This window comes from Arachis ipaensis, chromosome B05, assembly GCF_000816755.2.
Source record: "Arachis ipaensis cultivar K30076 chromosome B05, Araip1.1, whole genome shotgun sequence".
NCBI lineage: Eukaryota > Viridiplantae > Streptophyta > Magnoliopsida > Fabales > Fabaceae > Arachis > Arachis ipaensis.
Genome location: NC_029789.2, coordinates 37,185,897 through 37,210,834, shown reverse-complemented (window position 1 = coordinate 37,210,834; position 24,938 = coordinate 37,185,897). Strand labels below are relative to the sequence as shown.

General features: G+C 39.3%; 1 protein-coding gene across 1 annotated transcript in view; it reads left to right on the top strand.

Annotated features, from left to right (window-relative positions):
- Window positions 1–24,938, top strand: part of LOC110271995 — a 31,058-nt gene that overhangs the window by 1,352 nt on the left and 4,768 nt on the right. The gene's annotated exons all lie outside the window — the stretch shown is intronic.

Genomic DNA, 24,938 nt, shown 5'->3' with positions numbered 1-24,938 from the left:
CTAGAATAGTATCTTCAACGAAGGTGATGACTCTTCAATATCCAAAAGCAAAAGCATAAAACTAATAAACTATGAATGTAAAGAAAACCTAGAGGAAGAGTAATTTTCTCTCTAGATTCAGATCTAAAATCCTAAAACTACGCTAATGAGAATGTGTGTTGAGTCTCTGCACGTTCCCTGGCTCTAGTCTGTGTTTCTGGGCTGGAAATTGGGTCAAAACTCGGCCCAAAATTGCCCTCAGTATTTTCTGTTATTTCTGCAGATCGCGCATGTCACGCGTACGCGTCAGTCACGCGTGCGCGTCATTTGGCGAATTTCCTTGTCACGCGTACGCGTCATTTGGCGTATTTCCTTGTCACACGTACGTGTCAGGCACGCACTCGTGTCATCTTGCAGAACTCCAATCCACGCATACGCGTCAGGCACGCGCACGCGTCGCTGCAAATTTCTCCATATCGCGCTGGTGCACGAATTGTGAATCACACTTTTCACAACTCGTACCACTAGCCAGCAAGTGCACTGTGTCGTCCAAGTAATATCTTATGTGAGTAAGGGTTGAATCCCACGGAGATTGTTGGCTTGAAGCAATCTATGATTATCTTGTAATTCTTAGTCAGGATATCAATTATAATTATCAGTTTGGATTGCGAAAAATAAAAGAGCATGAATTAAATACTTGTTATGCAGTAATGGAGAATATGTTGGAGTTTTGGAGATGCTTTGTATTCTGAATCTCTGCTTTCCCCCTGTCTTCTTCTTCATGCACGCAAGGTTCCTCCTATGGCAAGCTGTGTGTTGGTGGATCACCGTTGTCAATGGCTACCATCCGTCCTCTCAGCGAAAATGGTCCAGGTGCGCTATCACCGCACGGCTAATCATCTGTCGGTTCTCACTCATGCTGGAATAGGATCCATTAATCCTTTTGCGTCTGTCACTACGCCCAACCCTTGTGAGTTTGAAGCTCGTCATAGTCATTCAATCCCTGAATCCTACTCAGAATACCACAGACAAGGTTTAGACTTTCCAGATTCTCAAGAATGCTGCCAATGGATTCTAGCTTATACCACGAAGATTCTGATTAAGGAATCCAAGAGATACTCATTCAATCGAAGGTAGAACGGAGGTGGTTGTCAGGCACGCGTTCATAGGTTGATAATGGTGATGAATGTCACAGATCATCGCATCCATTATATTGAAGTGCGAATGAACATCTTAGATAGAAACAAGCGTGTTTGAATAGAAAACAGAAATAGTTGCATTAATTCATCGAGACACAGCAGAGCTCCTCACCCCCAACAATGGAGTTTAGAGACTCATGCCGTCAAAGAGTACAAAGTTCAGATCTAAAAATGTCATGAGGTACAAAATAAATCTCTAAAAGTTGTTTAAATACTAAACTAGTGACCTAGGTTTACAGAAAATGAGTAGACTATGATAGATATTGCAGAAATCTACTTCTGGGGCCCACTAGGTGTGTACTGGGACTGAGACTTGAGCTTTACACGTACCTAGGCTGTTTCTAGAGTTGAACTCCAGGTTGTAACCTATTTCTGGCGTTTAACTCCAACTTGTAACCTGTTTCTGGCGTTTAACGCCAGAATACAACATGGAACTGGCGTTGAACGCCAGTTTAGGTCGTCTATGCTTGAGCAAAGTATGGACTATTATATATTGCTGGAAAGCCCTGGATGTGTACTTCCCAACGCAATTGAGAGCGCACCAATTGGACTCTTGTAGCTCCAAAAAATCCATTCCGAGTGCAGGGAGGTCAGAATCCATCAGCAGTCCTTTTTCAGCTTGAATAAGATTTTTGCTCAGCTCCCTCAATTTCAGCCAGAAATTACCTGAAATCATAGAAAAATACACAAACTCATAGTAAAGTTCAGAAATATGATTTTTATTTAAAAACTAATAAAAATATAATAAAAAGTGACTAAAACATATTAAAAACTACCTAAAAATAATGCCAAAAAGCGTATAAATTATCCGCTCATCACAATACCAAACTTAAATTGTTGCTTGTCCCCAAGCAACTAAAAACAAAGTAGGATAAAAAGAAGAGAATATACAATTAATTCCAAAAACATGTATGAGGATCAGTCTTAATTAGATGAGCGGGGCTATTAGCTTTTGCCACAAGCACATGGTTAGGGACAGCTTGGTTTAGCTGCTTAGGCCAGGATTTTATTCCTTTAGGCCCTCCTATCCACTGATGCTCAAAGTCTTGGATCCTTTTTATTACCCTTGCCTTTTGGTTTAAAGAGCTTTTGGCTTTTTTTTTCTGCTTGCTTTTTCTCTTTTTTTTTCGCATTTTTTTCTGCAAGCTTTGTTCTTCACTGCTTTTTCTTGCTTCAAGAATCATTTTTATGATTTTTCAGATTATCAAATAACATTTCTCCTTTTTCATCATTCTTTCAAGAGCCAACAATTTTAACATTCATAAACAACAAATTCAAAAGACATTTGCACTGTTCAAGCATTCATTCAGAAAAAAAAAGTATTGCCACCACATCTAAATAATTAAACTATTTTAAAATTCAAAATTCATGTACTTCTTTTTCTTTTTCAGAAAACATTTTTCATTTAAGAAAGGTGATGGATTCATAGGATATTCATATCTTTAAGACATAGACACTTAGATACTAGTGATCATGTAATAAGACCCAAACATAAATAAACATAAAGCATAGTAAACGAAAAACAGAGAAATAAGAACAAGGAGATTAAGGAACGGGTCCACCTTAGTGAGGGTGGCGTCTTCCTCTTTTTGAAGAACCAATGGTGCTCTTGAGCTCCTCTATGTCTCTTCCTTGTCTTTGTTGCTCCTTCCTCATAGCTCTTTGATCTGCAGTCAAATGCTCTACCACTAAACTATGGACCCTTGAGATGAACCTCTCCATCTCTCATGACTCGGGGGTAGAAGCAACTGCCTTCCTTTTCCTCTTTCTAGAGGTTTCTCCAGCCTTAGGTGCCATAAATGGTTATGGAAAAACAAAAAGCAACGCTTTTTTTCCACACCAAACTTAAAAGGTTTGCTCGTCCTCGAGCAAAAGAAGATAGAAGTGAGTAGAAGGAGAAGTGGAGGAGAAGGAGGTGTGTGAATGGGTGGGTATGAGAGGGAAATGGTTTGAATTGGAATGGTGAGGTAGGTGGGGATCCTGTGGGGTCCACAGATCCTGAGGGGTCAAGGACTTAGCATCCCTGCTCCATTGAGGCATGCAAAACGCCCCTAGTGTGCAATCCTGGCGTTTAACGCCAGACGGCTGCTTGTTTCTGGCGTTAAACACCAGCTTTTCCCCTTTCTTGGCGTTGAACGCCAACTTGGTGCTTATTTCTGGCATTTAACGCCAGCTTGATGCTTCTTTCTGGCGTTAAACGCCAGCTTGTTGCTTCTTACTGGCGTTTAAACGCCAGTAAGCTCTTCTTCCAGGGTGAGCTATTTTTAATGCTGTTTTTCATTCTGTTTTTGATTTTTCAGTAGTTTTTGTGACTTCACATGATCATCAACCTACAGAAAACATAAAATAGCAATGGAAACTAAATAGATATAATTAAATAACATTGGGTTGCTTCCCAACAAGCGCTTCTTTAGTGTCTTTAGCTGGACCTTGCTGAGCTTTTAATCTAGCCTCAACCTTGAGCACTCTTGCTCAACATTGCCTTCAAGATAATGCTTGATTCTCTATCCATTAACAATGAACTTCTTATTAGAATCAATGTCTTGAAGCTCCACATAGCCATATGGTGACACACTTATAATCACATATGGTCCCCTCCACCGGGATTTCAGTTTCCCGGGGAATAGCCTGAGCCTAGAGTTAAACAATAGAACATTCTGTCCTGGTTCAAAAACTCTAGATGACAGCTTTCTGTCATGCCACCTTTTTGCTTTCTCTTTGTAAAGCTTGGCATTTTCAAAAGCAGTGAGTCTGAATTCCTCTAGCTCATTCAGCTGGAGCAATCTTTTTTCTCCAGCTAATTTGGGATCAAAGTTTAGGAATCTGGTTGCCCAGTAGGCCTTATGCTCCAGTTCGACGGGCAGATGACAGGCCTTACCATACACAAGCTGGTATGGAGAGGTCCCTATAGGAGTCTTGAATGCTGTTCTGTAAGCCCACAGAGCATCATCCAAGCTTCTCGCCCAATCCTTTCTACGGGTACTTACAGTCCATTCCAAGATTCTTTTTAGTTCTCTATTAGAGACTTCAGCTTGCCCGTTTGTCTGTGGATGATATAGAGTTACCACCTTGTGACTAATTCCATACCGGACCATAGCAGAGTAAAGCTGTTTGTTGCAGAAGTGAGTGCCCCCATCACTAATTAGTGCTCTAGGGACACCAAACCTGCTGAAGATATATTTCTGGAGGAACTTCAACATTATCTTAGTATCATTAGTGGGTGTGGCAATGGCCTCTACCCATTTGGATACATAGTCGACTGCAACCAGAATATAAGTGTTTGAGTATGATGGTGGGAAAGGCCCCATGAAGTCAATACCCCATACATCAAATAACTCAATCTCCAAGATTCCTTGTTGAAGTATGGCGTAATCATGAGGCAGATTACCAGCTCTCTGGCAACTATCACAGTTATGTACAAACTCTCGAGAATCTCTATAAAGGGTAGGCCAGTAGAAGCCACATTGGAGGACCTTGGTGGCTGTTCGCTCACCTCCAAAGTGGCCTCCATATTGTGACCCATGGCAATGCCATAAGATCTTCTGTGCTTCTTCTCTATGCACACACCTTCGGATTATTCCATCTGCACATCTCTTAAAGAGATAGGGTTCATCCCACAAGTAGTACTTTGCATCAGTAATTAATTTTTTCTTTTGTTGCCTGCTGTACTCTTTGGGTATGAACCTTGCAGCTTTATAGTTTGCAATGTCTGCAAACCATGGTGTTTCCTAAATGGCGAACAAATGCTCATCCGGAAAGGTTTCAGAGATCTCAATAGAGGGAAAGGACGCCTCTTCTACTGGATCTATCCGGGACAAATGATCAGCCACTTGGTTTTCTGTCCCTTTTCTGTCCCTTATTTCTATATCAAACTCTTGCAGAAGCAATACCCATCTTATGAGCCTGGATTTTGAATCCTGCTTTGTAAGTAGATATTTAAGAGTAGCATGGTCAGTGTACACAATCACTTTTGATCCTACCAAGTATGATCTAAACTTGTCAATGGCATAAACCACTGCAAGTAATTCTTTCTCTGTGGTTGTGTAATTTTTTTGGGCATCATTTAAAACATGGCTAGCATAATAAATGACATGCAGAAGCTTGTCATGCCTCTGCCCCAATACTGCACCAATGGCATGGTCACTGGCATCACACATTAGTTCGAATGGTAATATCCAGTCTGGTGCAGAAATGACTGGTGCTGTGACCAGCTTAGCTTTCAGAGTTTCAAACGCCTACAGATACTCTGTGTCAAACACAAATGGTGTGTCAGCAGCTAGCAGGTTGCTTAGAGGTTTTGCAATTTTTGAAAAATCCTTTATAAACTTCCTATAGAATCCTGCATGCCCCAGAAAGCTTCTGATTGCCTTAACATTGGCAGGTGGTGGTAATTTTTCAATTACCTCTACCTTAGCTTGATCCACCTCTATTCCCTTGTTCGAAATCTTGTGCCCAAGGACAATCCCTTCAGTCACCATAAAGTGACATTTTTCCCAGTTTAAAATCAGGTTAGTCTCTTGGCATCTTTTCAGAACCAGTGTCAGGTGATCAAGACAGGAGCTGAATGAGTCTCCATATACTGAGAAATCATCCATGAAGACTTTCAGAAATTTTTCCACCATATCAGAGAAAATAGAGAGCATGCATCTTTGAAAGGTTGCAGGTGCATTACACAGCTCAAATGGCATCCTTCTGTAGGCAAATACTCCAGATGGACATGTGAATGTTGTTTTCTCTTGATTTTGAGGATCTACTGCAATTTGGATCTAGCTGGGCTTATGCCCTTAAGGTCACTTATGGACTACCCAAGAGCTGTCTTGTGTGTCCTTAGCACTTGAAGTAGTGCTTCCTCTTCCTGTGAATTTAAAGTAGAGCTTATGATCACTGGAAAAGTGTCACCTTCTCCCAGAAATGCATATTTCAAGGATGGTGGTAATGGTTTGAGCTCGGGTTTAGGAGGTTTTTCCTCTTCCTGAGGAATTTCCAGAGGCTCTTTCAATTCCTCTGAATCTTCCAGATCAGGCTGAACATCTTTAAAGATGTCTTCCAGCTCTGATTCGAGACTCTCAGCCATGTTGATCTCCTCTATCAAAGAGTCAATAAGATCAACTTTCATGCAGTCTTTTGGTGTGTCTGGATGCTGCATGGCTTTGACAGCATTCAACTTAAACTCATCCTCATTGACTCTCAGGGTTACTTCCCCCTTTTGGACATCAATGAGAGTTTGTCCAGTTGTTAGGAAAGGTCTTCCTAGAATGAGAATAGCACTCTTGTGCTCCTCCATTTCCAGCACTACAAAGTCAGTGGGAAAGGCGAATGGCCCAACCCTAACAATCATGTCTTCAATCACGCCTGATGGGTATTTAATGGAGCCATCATCATGTTGGAGACATATCCGAGTTGGTTTGACTTCTTCAGTTAAACCAAGCTTTCTGATAGTGGATGTAGGTATTAGGTTGATGCTTGCCCCAAGATCACATAAATCTGTCTTGGTGCAATCACCCTCTAATATGCATGGTATCATAAAGCTCCCGGGATCTTTAAGCTTTTCTACGAAGATCTTCAGAATGACTGCACTGCATTCCTCAGTGAGGAGAACTCTTTCAGTTTCTCTCCAATCCTTCTTATGACTCAAGATCTCTTTCATGAACTTGGCATAAGAGGGTATTTGCTCAAGTGCCTCTGTAAACGGAATCTTTATTTCAAGAGTCCTGAGGTAGTCTACAAAGCGAGCAAATTGCTTATCCTGTTCCTCTTGGCGGAGTTTTTGAGGATATGGCATCTTGGCTTTGTATTCCTCAACCTTGGTTGCTGCAGGTTTATTTCCTACAGAAGTGGTTGGAGAAGCCTTTTTAGAGGGGTTGCTATCAGCACTTGTGTGTGTCTGATCCCTCACTGGCGTTTGAATGCCAGGGTTGGAAGTTTGATTGGCGTTGGACGCCAACTTCCTACCTGTTTCTGGCGTTTGAACGCCAGAATTGAGCTTCCATTGGGCGTTTGACACCAGCTCCTTGCCTGTTCCTGGCATTTGAACGCCAGAACTGCGCGTGGGTTGGGCGTTTAATGCCAACCTTGCATCCTTTTCTGGCGTTTGAATGCCAAAGTTGTTCCTCTCTGGGCCCTTACTGTCTTCAGAGGGATTTTGGATAATTTTTTGCTCATCCTCTGTCAGTTGTTCTTTTCTTGGCTTTCTGCTGCTCTAAAGTGAGGTATTTAATATTTTTCCACTTCTTAATTGAACTGCCTGGCACTCCTCTGTTATCTGCTTTGATAATTACTGTTTTGTCTGATTCAATTGTGCCTCCATATTTTTATTAGCATTTTTAGTGTCTTGTAGCATCTCCTTGAATTCTGCTAGCTGTTTTGTTAGAAAACACAATTGTTGATTGAGTTTAGCAACTTGTTATGGAGGACCAAGTTCAGTAGACACTGCTTTGGCTTCTTCTTTTATGGAGGACTCACTGCTTATGTACAGATACTGATTTCTGGCAACTATATCAATAAGCTCTTGAGCCTCTTCAATAGTTTTCCTCATGTGTATAGATCCACCAGCTTAGTGGTCTAAGGACATTTGAGCTCCTTCTGTAAGCCCATAGTAGAAGATGTCTAATTGCACCCACTCTGAAAACATTTCAGAGGGGCATTTCCTTAGAATCCCTCTGTACCTCTCCCAGGCATTATAAAGGGATTCATCATCCTCTTGTTTAAAGCCTTGGATGTCCAGCCTTAGCTGTGTCATCCTTTTTGGAGGGAAATATTGATTCAGGAATTTGTCTGATAACTGTTTCCATGTCCTTATGCTTGCTGTGGGTTGGTTATTTAACCACCTTTTAGCTTGATCTTTTACAGCAAACGAAAATAGTAACAGTCTGTATACATCCTGATCTACCTCCTTGTCACATATTGTGTCAGCAATTTGTAAAAACTGTACCAGAAACTCCGTAGGTTCTTCCTATGGAAGACCGAAATACTGGAAACTTTGCTGCACCATGATAATGAGCTGGGGATTCAACTAAAAACTACTGACTCCGATGGAGGGTATACAGATACTACTCCCATATGAAGCAGTAGTGGGGTAAGCATATGACCCCAGAGTCCTTCTGAACTGTTCATTTCCACTTAAGTCTATAATGGAGAAAGGAAGATGTTGTGAATTGCAAATAAAATATATATTTTTTTGAAAACCGAAATTAAAATAAAATAAAATAAAATAAATGAAAAATTGACTATAATTTCAAAAATTAGAAGAAAAAGAAATAAAAGAAAATTGAAAACTAAATTAATTAATTAAAAAGATTTGAAAAAGATGTGGGTGAGGATTTTCGAAAAAAAATGAAGAGAGAGAAATTGGTTAGAAAGTTTTGAAAAAGATATGTCTTAAAATTAAAGATACTTGTAAGAAAATAAAATAAAATAAAAAAAGAAACGATATAAAAAAGATTTGATTTTAAGATTTGAGATTAGAAAAGATAAGATAAGCTAGGTAAGAGAAGATAAGGAATTTAAATTAAAAAGTTTTAAAATTTGAATTTTGAAATTTTTAAAACTAAGATAAGATAAAATAGAAATTTTAAAATAAAAATCTGAATTTTTTTTTTGAAAAAATTTCGAAATATTTGCCCAAAAATAGTTAGAGAAGATATATTTTTTTTATTTTTGAATTTTATGATGAAAAAAAAAACACACAAAAGACACACAACTTAAAATTTTTAGATCTAATGCTCCTTATTTTCGAATATTTTGGAGAAAAAACACCAAGGAACACCAAACTTAAAAATTTTAAGATCAAAACACAAGGAAGACTCAAGAACACTTTGAAGACTCACAAGAACAACAAGAAAAATCACAAAACAAGAAAAACTAAAGATCAAACAAGGAAAATAAACAAGAACAACTTGAAGATTAAGAAAGAACAATGAACACAAATTCGAAAATTTAAAAGAAAATAAAAACATGCAATTGACACAAAACTTAAAATATGACACTAAACTCAAACAAAAAAACTCAATTATCAGTTTATAAAATTTTCGAAAAATTTAAAAAGAGAAAATAAGGATTTAAAAAAAATTTCAACCAAAAACAATAATAGAAGACTCTAAACCAAAAAGAAAAATTTTTTCCTAATCTAAGCAACAAAATAAACCGTTAGTTGTCCAAACTTGAACAATCCACAGCAACGGCGCCAAAAACAAGCTGTGTGTTGGTGGATCACCGTTGTCAATGGCTACCATCCGTCCTCTCAGTGAAAATGGTCCAGGTGCGCTGTCACCGCACGGCTAATCATCTGTCGGTTCTCACCCATGTTGGAATAGGATCCATTGATCCTTTTGTGTCTGTCACTACGCCCAACCCTTGTGAGTTTGAAGCTCGTCATAGTCATTCAATCCCTGAATCCTACTCGGAATACCACAGACAAGGTTTAGACTTTCTGGATTCTCAAGAATGCTGCCAATGGATTCTAGCTTATACCACGAAGATTCTGATTAAGGAATCCAAGAGATACCCATTCAATCGAAGGTAGAACAGAGGTGGTTGTCAGGCATGCGTTCATAGGTTGAGAATGGTGATGAATGTCACGGATCATCACATCCATCATATTGAAGTGCGAAAGAACATCTTAGATAGAAACAAGCGTGTTTGAATAGAAAACAGAAATAGTTGTATTAATTCATCGAGACACAGCAAAGCTCCTCACCCCCAACAATGGTGTTTAGAGACTCATGCCGTCAAAGAGTACAAAGTTCAGATCTAAAAATATCATGAGGTACAAAATAAATCTCTAAAAGTTGTTTAAATACTAAACTAGTGACCTAGGTTTACAAAAAATAAGTAGACTATGATAGATAGTGCAGAAATCTACTTCTGGGGCCCACTTGGTGTGTGCTGGGGCTGAGACTTGAGCTTTACACGTGCCTAGGCTGTTTCTAGAGTTAAATGCCATGTTGTAACCTGTTTCTGGCGTTTAACTCCAACTTGTAACCTGTTTCTGGCGTTTAACGCCATAATGCAACATGGAACTGGCGTTGAACGCCAGTTTACATTGTCTATCCTTGAGCAAAGTATGGACTATTATATATTACTGAAAAGCCCTGGATGTCTACTTCCCAACGCAATTGAGAGCGCGCCAATTGGACTCCTGTAGCTCCAAAAAAATCCATTCTGAGTGTAGGGAGGTCAGAATCCAACAGCATCAGCAGTCCTTTTTCAGCCTGAATCAGATTTTTGCTCAGCTCCCTCAATTTGAGCCAGAAATTACCTGAAATCACAGAAAAACATACAAACTCATAGTAAAGTCCAGAAATGTGATTTTTATTTAAAAACTAATAAAAATATAATAAAAAAATGACTAAAACATATTAAAAACTACCTAAAAACAATGCTAAAAAGCGTATAAATTATCCGCTCATCACGCGCGCTCTCGTGATCCATGCGTGTGCGTCGATGCTCGCTGGTTATCTCCTTGGTTTCTTGTGTTTTTTCCATTTTTGCAAGATTCCTCTCCATTCTCTAAGCCATTCCTGCCCTATAAAGCCTGAAACACTTAACACACGGATCACGGCATCAAATGGTATAAAGGAGAATTAAAATATACAAATTAAAGGTCTCTCGGAAGCAAGTTTTCAACCATAAAACAAAACTAGGAAGGGATTGTAAAATCATGCAAATCATATGAATAAGTGGGTAAAGACTTGATGAAACCACTCAATTAAACACAAGATAAACCATAAAATAGTGGTTTATCAACCTCCCCATACTTAAACATTAGCATGTCCTCATGCTTAGCTCAAGGAGATTAAAAGACTAAATAAGGGAAAGTAAGACTCATGCAATGCAATGCAACCTATGTATGAATGCAACTATATGCTAAGATGATTTTGTCTACTTGGTTAAAAGTAAATAAGTTCTTCAAGACAAATATAAATCAAATATCACTAATTAAAATCATACAGTAAAAACAAGTAAACTTCTAAGAAGATAGCTTATGAAAGCAGGGAACATAGAATTAAGCATTGAACCCTCACTGATAGTATATGTGCACTCTAATCGCATAAGTGTATAGGGTAACCATTCTAGTCTTCTCTAGTCATGCTTTCTAAATCTTGTTCATCACCTAACCAATCAACAAATATTTAATGTACCAATGCAAACATCATGAGGTCTTTTCAAGGTTGTAATGGGGCTAAGGTAAGGGTGAGGGTATATATATAGCTAAGTGAGCTATAAATTGAATCCTTGATCAACCTAAGCTTTCACCTATACATATTTTATATACTTTTAAATTCATGCCTAGCTACCCAAAATTCCCACTTTTGCATTTCATACTCATGCATCAACTCTTCTTTTAATTTGTACACATATGCATTGATCTTTTCATTAACTTAACATTGGGGTAATTTTGTCCCCTTATTCATTTATTTATTTACTGAATATTTTTGGATTTTTTTATTTTATTTTTTTAATTAAAAAAAAAGTAAACATAGCTTATCAATGCACATGGATTTCTTAATTATTTTTCTGGTCTCACACGAGTAGGTACCCCAATTCCCAATATTTTATCATGACACATTCCCTTATTAACCCATGTTCCCACAGTTTCCCCACACTTAGTTAACATACTATCTTAAGCTAACCAAAGATTCAATTGGGGTATTTAATTTATTTTTCTGCTGAAGGCTAGTGATGTGGTAAAATATAGAACAAAGGGGATAAAAAGGCTCAAAGTGGCTAACAAAGGTAATTGAAAGGGGTAGGCTATTTGGGATAAGTGAGCTAATAAAATAATGACCTCATTCATATGCATGCATATAACACATTAAACATTGGACATATAGGATGGAACAAAATATAGATTACAATCATAGAGAAGCAAACACACAAGAATAGAATATTATGGTTAAATAGTGTAACCATGTAATTAAGCTCAAGTCTCACAGGTTGTGTGTTCTAGCTTAAAAACCACGTTCCAATTTACAATCTTTAAACAAGTTTTTAACTCAAAAGTTTTGATTTAAATTAGTAAAATTTTCAAAATAGAGTCTTTGAAAAGAAACTTATTATTTTTCAACCAATTAGAACATGCATGCAAATACCTATTACTATGCAATCTATCCTATCCTAACAAAAGAAAAATAACTAATTTATTGGTGTTAAGAAAGAGAAATTACCTCCGGAAGTCAGGTACTGACCGACCTCCCCACACTTAAAGCTTGGCATCGTCCTCGGTGCCATCAGTTAGGAACAACGGGGGGCTGGTAGCAGCGTCTCCACAATCAGGACCATCATGGCTCCCTGTGCTGGTAAATGAAGTGGAGTCCGGGGTGTTTGGTTCTTCTTCAGGTGGGTGGTTACCAACAAGCAGCTCCTTAAGGTATGTAAATTGGCGCTTGTTACGACGCTCTCTTCGCTTTCCTTGCCGGTCAAGCCGGTCCAATTTCTCAAGTATCTGATGGAGCAGTTGATTTGTTGAAGGTGCTTGTGATGTGGAAGGAGAAGGGATATCTTCCGCTAGTTCTGTGCTCTGGTTGATAGTGGCCGCTGGAGGTCTGATGTACTTCCTGTTAGGGACGTACTGATCATCCCATGGAATCATGGCCTTGGTGTCCCCAGCTCTGTAGGAAACTCTGGCTACTGAGACTAGATCTAAAACCAAAACGGGAAAAAGGTAGGTTGCCCGCAATCTGTACGCGTCCCATAGGATTCCGGATGTGTCTTGGTAAGTTGAAAGGCTGGTCTGTAAGGATACACTAGAGTAGAATAGCCATATCTACAGTGAAGGAGGATTCGTGAGTGCTCAGAAAGACGTAGTGGGACATAATCTGTGCCCACACTCGAGCCTCCAAGGTGAGTACTGAAGCCAATATTTCCTTAGGTCAGGATCGATGGTATCCATAGATCCATCTGCTGCCAGGTTGTGCTATAACTCTGAGAACGGCGTCCCAGTCAAATTGGTATGTCTGGCACTTGAAAGAGGCTTTTTGGTATGCGTCCAATCCTTCTGTAGCAGGCGGAAGATCTAAATCTTGCTGAATGTCCTCTTCAGTTATGGGGACTTGCTTCTGATGGACATAGACAGACTACAGTGTTGGCATGTGAAAATTGGAGTAGAATTCGACTACCCATTAAAGATTGACTTGCCGTGGCTATCTCCGTAGGAATTCCCATTGTCTTCGCTCAATGCGGGGCTCAACAAATTCAACAATGTGGGTCAGGAGGATGAGTAGGTGCTCATTGTTATAGTTCCTCTCAGCCAGGATGGGGAACATCTGCTCACAGTAGCGGTTAGTGAACCGCGCAGTGTCCTTTGTTGGAAAGGCTTTCTCTTTTTCATCGACCTTGATGATCCTCTTGACTCTCTTTGTTGAGGGATTTACTACTGTTGAAGATGGTTCCGCATCTAGTGCTCTTTTTGTTCCTTTCCTTGCCGGTGGTTTGAGAGTAGCTTTTTCTTTACCCCTCTTGGTGGCCATCCTGAAAAGGGAAAATGAGAGTAACTTTTAAAGCTAAGGGTTAGAGCAAGAAAGAGGATGGTACAAGTGATAATCAATGCATGGTAAAGAAGGATGTTGTTAACACATGGTCGCGACTACATGTGATAAGTTCATCAATGGAAATATAGCAAGTGCATGTTATGGCAAGTAAATGAAAGATGTTTATTGGCATGCTGGGAAAGGCATGAGTAGCATAGATCAAGCATTAAATGCCCAATTTGATTATCAAGTGTTTCAAACTAACAATCTGTTTGTATTGACAATTATATTCAATGAATAATATATAAAAAGGGGTTTTGTCAAAAACAGGCATTAGAGTAGAAGAATAGAATAATTTAAAAATGTACAATGCCATACGGGCTTTTTCACAAACACTTAGCATGCATGGTAAATATGTTATTGAAAGTATTAGATTTGAACATGAAAAAAACCCTTAAGAAGTAATATTAATTGTCAAACAACTCCTTAATAATCCACAAGCAAAATATAGAATAAAAAAATCACCCATTAAAATTTCTAACACCAATTAAAATAATGTAAAAAAAAGAAAAAGAAAGAAAAAAAAGAAACATAGATAATGAAAGTAAAAAGAAAAAGAAGAAGAAAACATGAATAAAAATAATAATGAAAAAGTAAAAAGGGGAAGAAGAAAAGAAAAGGACCTTGATGAAGAGGGTGAAGAGGGAAAGAAGAGAGGAAAAAGTAAGAAAGAATAAAGGAGAAAGAAGGGAGAAGAAAGAATTAAGAAGGAGGAAGAAAGAATTTAGGATTAGGGAAGAAAAGATAGGAATTCTGGCGCTGATTTGGATAAACTGTGCGGCGCAGGCGACGCGGACGCGTGGAGCACACATTCACGCGGTTTGTAATATATTTTTATGTGACGCGTACGCGTGGGTGACGCGTACGCGTGACCTGAATTGTGCTATTGGCACGTGAGCAGCCTTGCGCACACACAACTTTCTGTTTCATACGCACATTGCCAAAATTTAGGGTGACGCGTGCGCGTGAGGGACGCGCACGCGTGAATGGCCTAATTTGAAAAAATGACGCGGATGCGTAGGAGACGCGTACGCGTGATAGGGCTTGTGCTTCCAACACAATTCCAGCCCCACTCCATCATAACTCTCTGCCATACACCGCTTTACATCGATTTTGCAGGGTCACGCGTGCGAGTGGGTGACGCGCATGCGTGGATGGCTGATTTTGCAAGCGACGCAGACGCGTTAGGGACGCGTTCGCGTGGGCGTGTTTGTGCCTAAGGCACGCCTCCAGCCATGCTCCCACGTTACTCTCTGCTTCTTTTCTTCTTGTTTTGAATGCACATATGACGCGGACGCGTCAGCGACGCTCGCGCGTCGCGTGCATTTTTTTTAATATGCAGAATGCAAATGTAAATGCATACTATATGCAGAGATTATGAGAAGAGTCATTAAGAAAAAATAATATAGAATAAAATAAAATAAAACTAAGACTGAAACGGAACGGTCATACCATGGTGGGTTGTCTCCCACCTAGCACTTTGCTTTTACGTCCTCAAGTTGGACGGTCTTCAAGCTCAATCTACTTCTGTTGGTGGGTCCTCCAAGAGGAAGACCTCTAGCTCTTTGTGATCCTTCATCTTCTCTCCATGATAAAACTTTAGGCGATGTCCATTGACCTTAATGAATTTGGAGCTAGAAGGATGACGCAGGTGAAAAACTCCGTATGGCTCTGCCTTCTCTACTCTGTAGGGACCTTCCCATCTTGATCTCAGTTTGCCTGGAATGAGCCTCAGTTTGGAGTTATAAAGAAGAACTAACTCCCCTGGTCTGAACTCTCTCCTTTTTATGTGCTTGTCATGGACAACCTTCATCTTCTCTTTGTATCGCCTAGAATTGTCATGTGCTTCTAGGCGAAGGTTCTCTAATTCTGCTAGTTGCAGCTTCCTTTCAGCACCAGCTTCCTCAAAATTCATGTTGCACTCCCTCACGGCCTAGAAAGCCTTGTATTCCACCTCTACTAGAAGGTGGCAAGCCTTTTCGTACACTAAGCGGAAGGGGCTTATCCCGATGGGTGTCTTGTACGCTGTTCGATATGCCCAGAGTGCATCAACAAGTCTGGTGCTCCAGTCCTTCCTATGAGGCTTGACTATCTTCTCCAGAATTCGCTTTATTTCTCTATTAGATACTTTTGCTTACCCATTGGTCTGGGGATGGTATGCTGTTGCTACTTTGTGAGCAATCTCATGCTTCTTCAGTAATCCTGTTAATCTCCTGTTATAGAAGTGAGTGCCTTGATCACTCATGATTGCTCGTGGTGATCCAAAGTGATAAATAATATGGTTTCTAACAAAGGAAACAACAGTGTTAGCATCATCAGTGCGGGTAGAAATTGCTTACACCCATTTAGAGACATAATCTATAGCTAACAGTATATAAAGGTAACCACTAGAGTTTGGAAATGGACCCATGAAGTCAATGCTCCAAACATAAAAAATTTCATAGAAAAGCATAATTTGTTGAGGCATCTCATCCCTCTTGGATATATTACCAAACCTTTGGCATGGGGAACAAGATTTACAAAAAGTAGCAGCATCTTTAAAAAGAGTAGGCCATCAGAATCCACAGTCTAAGATTTTTCTAACTGTTCTTTGAGGGCCAAAATGTCCTCCACTCTCAGAAAAGTGGCAGGTCTCTAAAATGGATTGGAATTCTAATTGGGTCAAACACCTTCTAATTACCTGGTCAGCACCACACCTCTATAAATATAGATCATCCCATATATAATCTTTAGACTCGCTTTTCAGCTTGTCTCTTGATGCACGGAAAACTTTTCTCATAACAAATTTTCTTCGGCAAGTGTACCAAATTTGTCGTCAAGTAAAAACTCACAAAAGAGTGAGGTCGAATCCCACAGAGATTAACGGATTAAGCAATCAATGGTTAATTGATTATCCTAGTTAGACGAATCAAATTGGAGTGATAAGCAACAAGGAACTGTAAATTGGCAGAAAAGTAAAGAAAGCAATAAAGTGCAGAAAAGTAAAATGGCAAGAAAAGTAAATGTAGGAACTAAAAATAAAATGAACATTGGGATCAAGAGATATTGTAATCCTCCGGATCAAGTTCATTCTCATCTCTTCCTCAATCAATGCATTCATTGATCTCCTTGGCAATCTCAAGTGATCGAATTACAATTCCTAATAATTCAATCTCTCAAATCTTGATCAATAGCCAATTCCTTAGTCAATTGCTCATGAGAAGAGATGAAGTATGGTCACTGATTATACCACATGCATTTTCCAACTCAAGTGTTGGAAGGATTATAGTCACATATCCATCCACACCCAATTTGGTCCAGCATGAGAAAGCATTTCTAGCATGATCTCTTCATTCCTCTTTCAAGGTTCAGAAGAGATCCAAGTATGAATAGTTTCTTTTCCAAGATAACTACCCAATTGGATGTAGATCGAAAGCTCTCTAGTAAAATCAAGAGGAAAGAAAGAAGAAGAAGAATAAGAACTACACTTAATCCATTGAATCACAATAGAGCTCTCTAACCCAATGTAAAGAGTTTGTTGATCATTGCTCTACAAAAATTAGAAAAGAAAGAAAGTGCAGAAAAGTAAAGATGAAGATTCAAACTGAAATTGAAAATTCAACATTCATAAATGGAAATTACAACTAAAAGAAAGAGAAGGAAAAGTGTGTGAGGGGAGGGAGTCCGAAGACCCCTCTTCAATCCCCCATTCCAGAATTGTCCAGCCTCTCCAAGATATTTTCAATGTAAAGACTAAGGCCTTTATATAGGCTCTCCTAAATTACAAAATGAAATTAAAAGCAAATTACAATTAAATGAAATTTCCTATTCTAGATGCTTCTTGTGGTCTTGATTGGTTGATAATTGTGGGCTTGCTTGCTTGAGCTTTGAAGTGGACTTGAGAGAGAAGTGAGTCAAGTTGAGGTCCAGGTGCTAAAGTTAGTGCTAAAGTTAGCTACACTAACGCTACAAGTGTGGCGTTAGTGCTAAAGTTATTGTGGCTAACGTTGCACTTGCTGCCCAGTTGGTGTTTTTGGGGCTTAAAAGATGCCTCTTGTTTGTGCTCCAATTTCATGCTCACTATAGAGCATTATATATCGCTGGAAAGCTCTGAATGTCAGCTTTCTAACGCAACTGGAATCACCTCAATTGGACCTCTGTAGCTCAAGTTATGCTCCTTTGAAGTGGACATGGTCGCTGGCATCGTTGCTAGCGTTACTGGAAAACTTGAGTGCCAATAACGCTAGCGATCAAGGCTTCATTATTGCCAGTTTCTGGAGCTCAAACTTAGTGAACACCCTATACTATTATATATTGTTGGAAAGCCCTGGATGTCTACTTTCCAATTCCTTTAGAAGCGCATCATTTGGAGCTCTACAACTTGAGTTACACTTCTTGGAAGGTGAAGAGGTCAGCTAGGCTTACTACAGGTTGATACCATGTTCATCTTTGCACTTTGGGGCAGGTTTTCTCCCTCAAATTTAGTGTCCACCATGTAGTGCCATATATGCTTGGAAATCTCTGGAATCCTACTTTCCAATGCCATTGGAATCACCTCATTTGGAGTTTTATGGCTCAAGTTATGCGTGTTTGAAGAAGGCATGGTCAGGCTGCCAGGTGGGACTTTTGTCCACGTTAACTACCACATTAACTTAGTTAACGTGGAAGTTAACGTGGGTCTTTTTGCTTCGCCAACGTTAGTGGAGATCACCTTTTCCACTAACTTTGGCATCTCCCTTTACTTCCATGTTAGTTCCCACGTTAATGTAGTTAACGTGGAAGCTAACGTGGGTCTTTTTGCTTCGAAAACGTTAGTGGCACTCACTTTTTCCACTAACGTTGGCATATACCCCTTTCGCAAGCGTTATTGGGGCTCACCTGTGCTTGGTGCCTTTTGTCCCTACGTTAGAGTTCACGTTAGTGTAGCTAACGTGACTCTTAACGTGGGTCTTCCTTGCTAACGTTCCATGCTCTCCTTCTTCAAAGTTAATGCCACTAACTTTTCTTACTAACGTTGTGGCTTTCCTTCCTTCCACGTTAGTGTCCACGTTAGTGTAACTAACGTAGCCACTAATGTGGCTCTTCTCTTCTTCTTTTGGCCTGAAATCAATCAAACAAAGTACATCAAAGTCTTGCTCTTAATCATGGGATCATGCATCATCCAATTTATCATTAAATTCATGCAAAATCCTCATGAAATCATGTAAAGTGCATAATGTATGCTTGAATCAAGATGTAAGTGAATATCTACCCAAAACTAGCTTATTTCCGAAGAAAATGCATGAAACCAACCTAAAGCATACAAAAAATGGCTAGTAAAACTAGCCAAGATGCCCTGGCATCAATTAGTTATTGTTAAGTTCTTATAAAAAGATAAGATTTGATTTTTGTTTAAATTTACTCTTGATAGTGGACTTTCAGCTGATAATCCCGAGTTAGTTAACCCAAGTTACCAAGTGATAAGGCACCCCTAAGAGCTTATTCATACAAGTAAATTCCTCACACAGGAGCACCACAGACACATGCCTCAAGATTAAAACCCTTGGTGCCTAGCCTTATTGCTTACTCTTTTTCTTTTATTTTTTTCCTCTTTCATTTTTTTTTCTTTTTCCTTTTTCTTATTAGGATCTTGTTATTTAGTTAGTCGCATGGGGTGTATTTCAAGCATATGATTTCGGACAGATAGTTGTCTTCCCACCTTGTGGTTGAACCAACTTAGCTAACTTATGACCACACCACAATCTCAGGAACTTACTCCATAGCATGAAATCCACTCTGGTCTTTTATAAAACACTCATTCTCTTTTCATTTGATTCAAAAGGGACAAGCATACTAGTAAGCAAAGTAAGGATGCAGTAATGACATTCAGACTAGAAAACACAGCCTTAATCAATAAAAAGTTTAAAAGACAGAATTGACATGCTTATTCACAAGGAGAAAGCACACATACATACAAAGAACATAGAAGACAATCATGCAAATTAAAGTGCTGGAAATAAGTAAGAGGAGAAAGGAACTTTACCACCTTGTATTTTATCTTCATTGTTGTTGCCCTTTTCCTCCTATTCTTCCCCTTCCCACACCAGACATAGAATGATTGCTTATACTCAAGCAACAATTAAAACAGTGGTGACGGAGTCCATGATGGATAATGAATGTCTTAGAATGAAGTCTGAGTATGCATGTGTTTCAGCAAACAAGGTTAAGGATACAATAAAGACACAAGAAATACAAACAGAGCATTTTGATTGCATTAATAAGTGGTGTTGGCATGGTACTTTGCATGAAAGTTAAGTGGCAACACCAAACTTAGTGTGCCACTGTCAATCTAGAATGTTGCAAGTACCCAGTGAAGATTGAAATTCAAATTGTTGCATGGCAACACCAAACTCAGAGTGCAATCATATGCCAAATTATTGAAAGTAAACTAAGCAAAGCAAGGAAATGTTACCTACGGTTGGGTTGCCTCCCAACAAGCGCTCTTTTAATGTCATTAGCTTGACATGTTGTTAACGACTTTCTTCCTCTTCTTCCAGTTTGTTAAGAGGAATGACCTCAAGAGGAAAGAGAAGCCAGTTAATGCCCCTTGTTTTGAGTGTCTCTCCCCAGCAAGCCTTCTTCTGTTGTTAGCTTGAGTAAACTTGCTTGTTGGGGTAGGGGTGGGATGGCTTTTGGTTGACCTTTTCTTCTTCATGAATAATGTCCTTCTTTTTTTGGTCACCATCCTTTTGTTAGTGTTCATGTTGATTGCCTTTACCACCTTGATTTCAGGATTTGGGTATTGTATGATGGGTGGAGCATCCTCTTCATCAAGAACTTCTTGAATTGGTGGTTCAATGAACTCACCCTCTATGTAACTCTCTATTTCATTGGAGTGTGGGTTCCCTTGATTGACTTCCTCCCTTATTCTTGACCTTTGAATGAACTCCTCTGTTTCTGGAGAGAGTGAAGTGGTCTCTCTTTGTGATCTCAGCTCTTCAATGAATTGTTCTTCAGAATAGAGTTGTGCATTCTCCCTCAATTTTTCTTCATGGTCCCTTTTTGCTATTTTCTCCTCTTCGATTGTTTTTGTTATTTCTTCAAGGAGGAGTTCTATCCTAGTGAGTCTCTCCTCTACTCTACTTTTTTTGAGTTCTTCAATGATGAGTTCCATCCTAGCAAGTTTATCTAAAGGAGGTTGGGTAGGTTGTCATGGTTGGGCGGGGTTGGCTTGTGAATGGCATTGGTTGTTTTATGGTTGTGTGTTCTGAAAGTGGTATGACTCTTGTGGGTAGTGGATTGAGTTTTGTGGATGGTGAAATGAATTATATGGATTTGGGATAGACTTTTGGGCTGAAGCATCCCAACTCAAGTGTTGGAAGGATTATAGTCACATATCCATCCACACCCAATTTGGTCCAGCATGAGAAAGCATTTCTAGCATGATCTCTTCATTCCTCTTTCAAGGTTCAGAAGAGATCCAAGTATGAATAGTTTCTTTTCCAAGATAACTACCCAATTGGATGTAGATCGAAAGCTCTCTAGTAAAATCAAGAGGAAAGAAAGAAGAAGAAGAATAAGAACTACACTTAATCCATTAAATCACAATAGAGCTCTCTAACCTAATGTAAAGAGTTAGTTGATTATTGCTCTACAAAAATTAGAAAAGAAAGAAAGTGCAGAAAAGTAAAGATGAAGATTCAAACTGAAATTGAAAATTCAACATTCATAAATGAAAATTACAACTAAAAGAAAGAGAAGGAAAAGTGTGTGAGGGGAGGGAGTCCGAAGACCCCTCTTCAATCTCCCATTCCAAAATTGTCCAGCCTCTCCAAGATATTTCAATGTAAAGACTAAGGCCTTTATATAGGCTCTCCTAAATTACAAAATGAAATTAAAATCAAATTACAATTAAATGAAAATTCCTATTCTAGATGCTTCTTGTGGTCTTGATTGGTTGACAATTGTGGGCTTGCTTGCTTGAGCTTTGAAGTGGACTTGAGAGAGAAGTGAGTCAATTTGAGGTCCAGGTACTAAAGTTAGTGCTAAAGTTAGCCACACTAACGCTACAAGTGTGGCGTTAGTGCTAAAGTTATTGTGGCTAACGTTGCACTTGCTGCCCAGTTGGTGTTTTTGGGGCTTAAAAGATGCCTCTTGTTTATGCTCCAATTTCATGCCCACTATAGAGTATTATATATCGTTGGAAAGCTCTGAATGTCAGCTTTATAACGCAACTAGAATCACCTCAATTGGACCTTTGTAGCTCAAGTTATGCTCCTTTGAAGTCGACATGGTCGCTGGCATCGTTGCTAGCGTTACTGGAAAACTTGAGTGCCAATAATGTTAGCGATCAGGGCTTCATTATTGCCAGTTTCTAAAGCTCAAACTTAGTGTCCATCCCATACTATTATATATCATTGTTAATCCCTGGATGTCTACTTTCCAATGCCTTTGGAAGCGCATCATTTGGAGATCTACAACTCGAGTTACACTTCTTGGAAGGTGAAGAGGTCAGCTGGCCTTACTACAGGTTGATACCATGTTCATCTTTGCACTTTCGGGGCAGGTTTTCTCCCTCAAATTTAGTGTCCACTATGTAGTGCCATATATGCTTGGAAAGCTCTGAAATCCTACTTTCCAATGCCACTGGAATCACCTTATTTGTAGTTTTGTGGCTCAAGTTATGCGTGTTTGAAGAAGGCATGGTCAGGCTGCCAGGTGGGACTTTTGTCCACGTTAACTACCACGTTAACTTAGTTAACGTGGAAGTTAACATGGGTCTTTTTGCTTCGCCAACGTTAGTGGAGATCACCTTTTCCACTAACTTTGGCATCTCCCTTTACTTCCACGTTAGTTCCCACGTTAATATAGTTAACGTAGAAGCTAACGTGGGTCTTTTTGCTTCGAAAACATTAGTGACACTCACTTTTTCCACTAACGTTGGCATATACCCCTTTCGCAAGCGTTATTGGGGCTCACCTGTGCTTGGTGCCTTTTGTCCCTACGTTAGAGTTCACGTTAGTGTAGCTAACGTGACTCTTAACGTGGGTCTTCCTTGCTAACGTTCCATGCTCTCCTTCTTCAAAGTTAATGCCACTAACTTTTCTCACTAACGTTGTGGCTTTCCTTCCTTCCACGTTAGTGCCCACGTTAGTGTAACTAACGTAGCCACTAACGTGGCTCTTCTCTTCTTCTTTTGGCCTGAAATCAATCAAACAAAGTGCATCAAAGTCTTGCTCTTAATCATGGGATCATGCATCATCCAATTTATCATTAAATTCATGCAAAATCCTCATGAAATCATGTAAAGTGCACAATATATGCTTGAATCAAGATGTAAGTGAATATCTACCCAAAACTAGCTTATTTCCTAAGAAAATGCATGAAACTACCCTAAAAATAGTAAAGAAAAGGTCAGTGAAACTAGCCAAAATGCCCTGGCATCATCTCTCTGATGCTTAGTAAAATTGGGAGGGAAAGTATAGCTAACTAGATAATTAGCTACAGGTGCATACTAAGAAATTACTTCAGATACTGCATGCAAGCTATCAAATAGAAAAGCATCATTAATAGGAGTGGAGTCATCCTTAATGTGCTCAAGGCGACTCAAGTGGTCTGCCACTAAATTCTGGTTACCACTCCTATCCTTAATTTCTAAATCAAATTCTTGCAGCAACAGTATCCAACGTATTAGCCTTGGTTTAGACTCTTTTCTAGCTAATAAATACTTTAGATCTGCATGGTCCGAGTACACTACCACCTTAGTACCAAGTAAATAGGCTCAAAATTTATCCAGAGCAAAAACAATAGCTAGAAGCTCTTTTTCAGTGGTGGTATAATTAGACTGAGCAGCGTCTAAGGTCTTAGACGCATAAGCAATTACAAAAGGATCCTTACCTTCGCGCTGAGCCAGCGCCGCTCCTACCGCATGGTTGGAGGCATCACACATAATCTCAAAAGGCTGGCTCCAGTCTGGTCCTCTCACGATTGGAGCTTGAGTCAGGGCGATCTTCAGCATATCAAATGCTTGCATGCAATCCTCACTGAACTCGAACTTGATGGGATATTTTTGCGAAGAAACAAATTTCTCCAAAACACCCAAAACTAACCGGCAAGTGCACCGGGTCGCATCAAGTAATAATAACTCACGGGAGTGAGGTCGATCCCACAGGGATTGAAGGATTGAGCAATTTTAGTTTAGTGGTTGATTTAGTCAAGCGAATCAAGATTTGGTTGAGAGATTTGTGATTTGCAGAATTTAAATTGCATAGAAAGTAAAGGGAATGGGTAAATTGCATGAAATTAAAGAGCAGAGAAAGTAAATGTGCTGAATCTTAAAGAACAAGAAATTAAATGGCAGAAACTTAGAACGCAAGAAATGTAAATTGCAGAATCTTGTTAGAGGCTAACGTTGGCGCAAACTTTTGCTCTCCAGGGTGTGTTTTTCATGCGCCAACGTTAGCCAAAAAGTTAGGGGCTAACGTTGGCGCAAACTTTTGCTCTCCACGGTGTTGATTTGTGATGCCAAAAGTTAGCCAAAAAGTTTGAGGCTAACTTTTGATTTTATACTTGACACATTATTCACTATAGACACTTGGCTCACATTCCTTCTTAGAACATTGATGCCCAGCACCTCTTTGGGCTTCTAAATGCCTTGTAGTTAGGTTGCTCTTGATAGTGGACTTTCAGCTGATGATCCCGGGTTAGTTAACCCAAGTCATCAAGTGTTGATGCACTCCAAAGAGATTAATAATCCAAGCAGATCTTAATATAAAGACACCACAGGCATATGTTCTAAGGTTCAAGCTATTGGTGTCCAGCTTTGTTTCTTTTTGTTTTTCTTTTGTTCTGCCACTTTTTGGCTATTTCTTTTTCTCCCCTTTTTTCTTTCTTTTTGTTTTTCTTTCTAACCAAGGACTTTTATTTGATTGAGATTCATAGACAGTAGGCCACTCTATACTTAGAAGGAGACATCCTAGTTCTTTTATTCACTAAAGTGAGCTATTATACAATCACACACTCACCACCACTTACTTTTTTTGTACTTCTATCTAACAGAGAACTATCTCACTTCACATTCAAACATTTCTTTTATTGAATTGAAAATGCAGGGGACAAAGCATGCTTTTTGTTCAGTGAAAGTAAACACACAAGCACACACATAGACTAGCTTACTTATTCTAAGAGAAATAAACATGATGCAAAGATTATTAATTATGATAACTACTTAAAGATGCAAGGACCACTTAAAATAGACATAATGCATGCTTTCTTA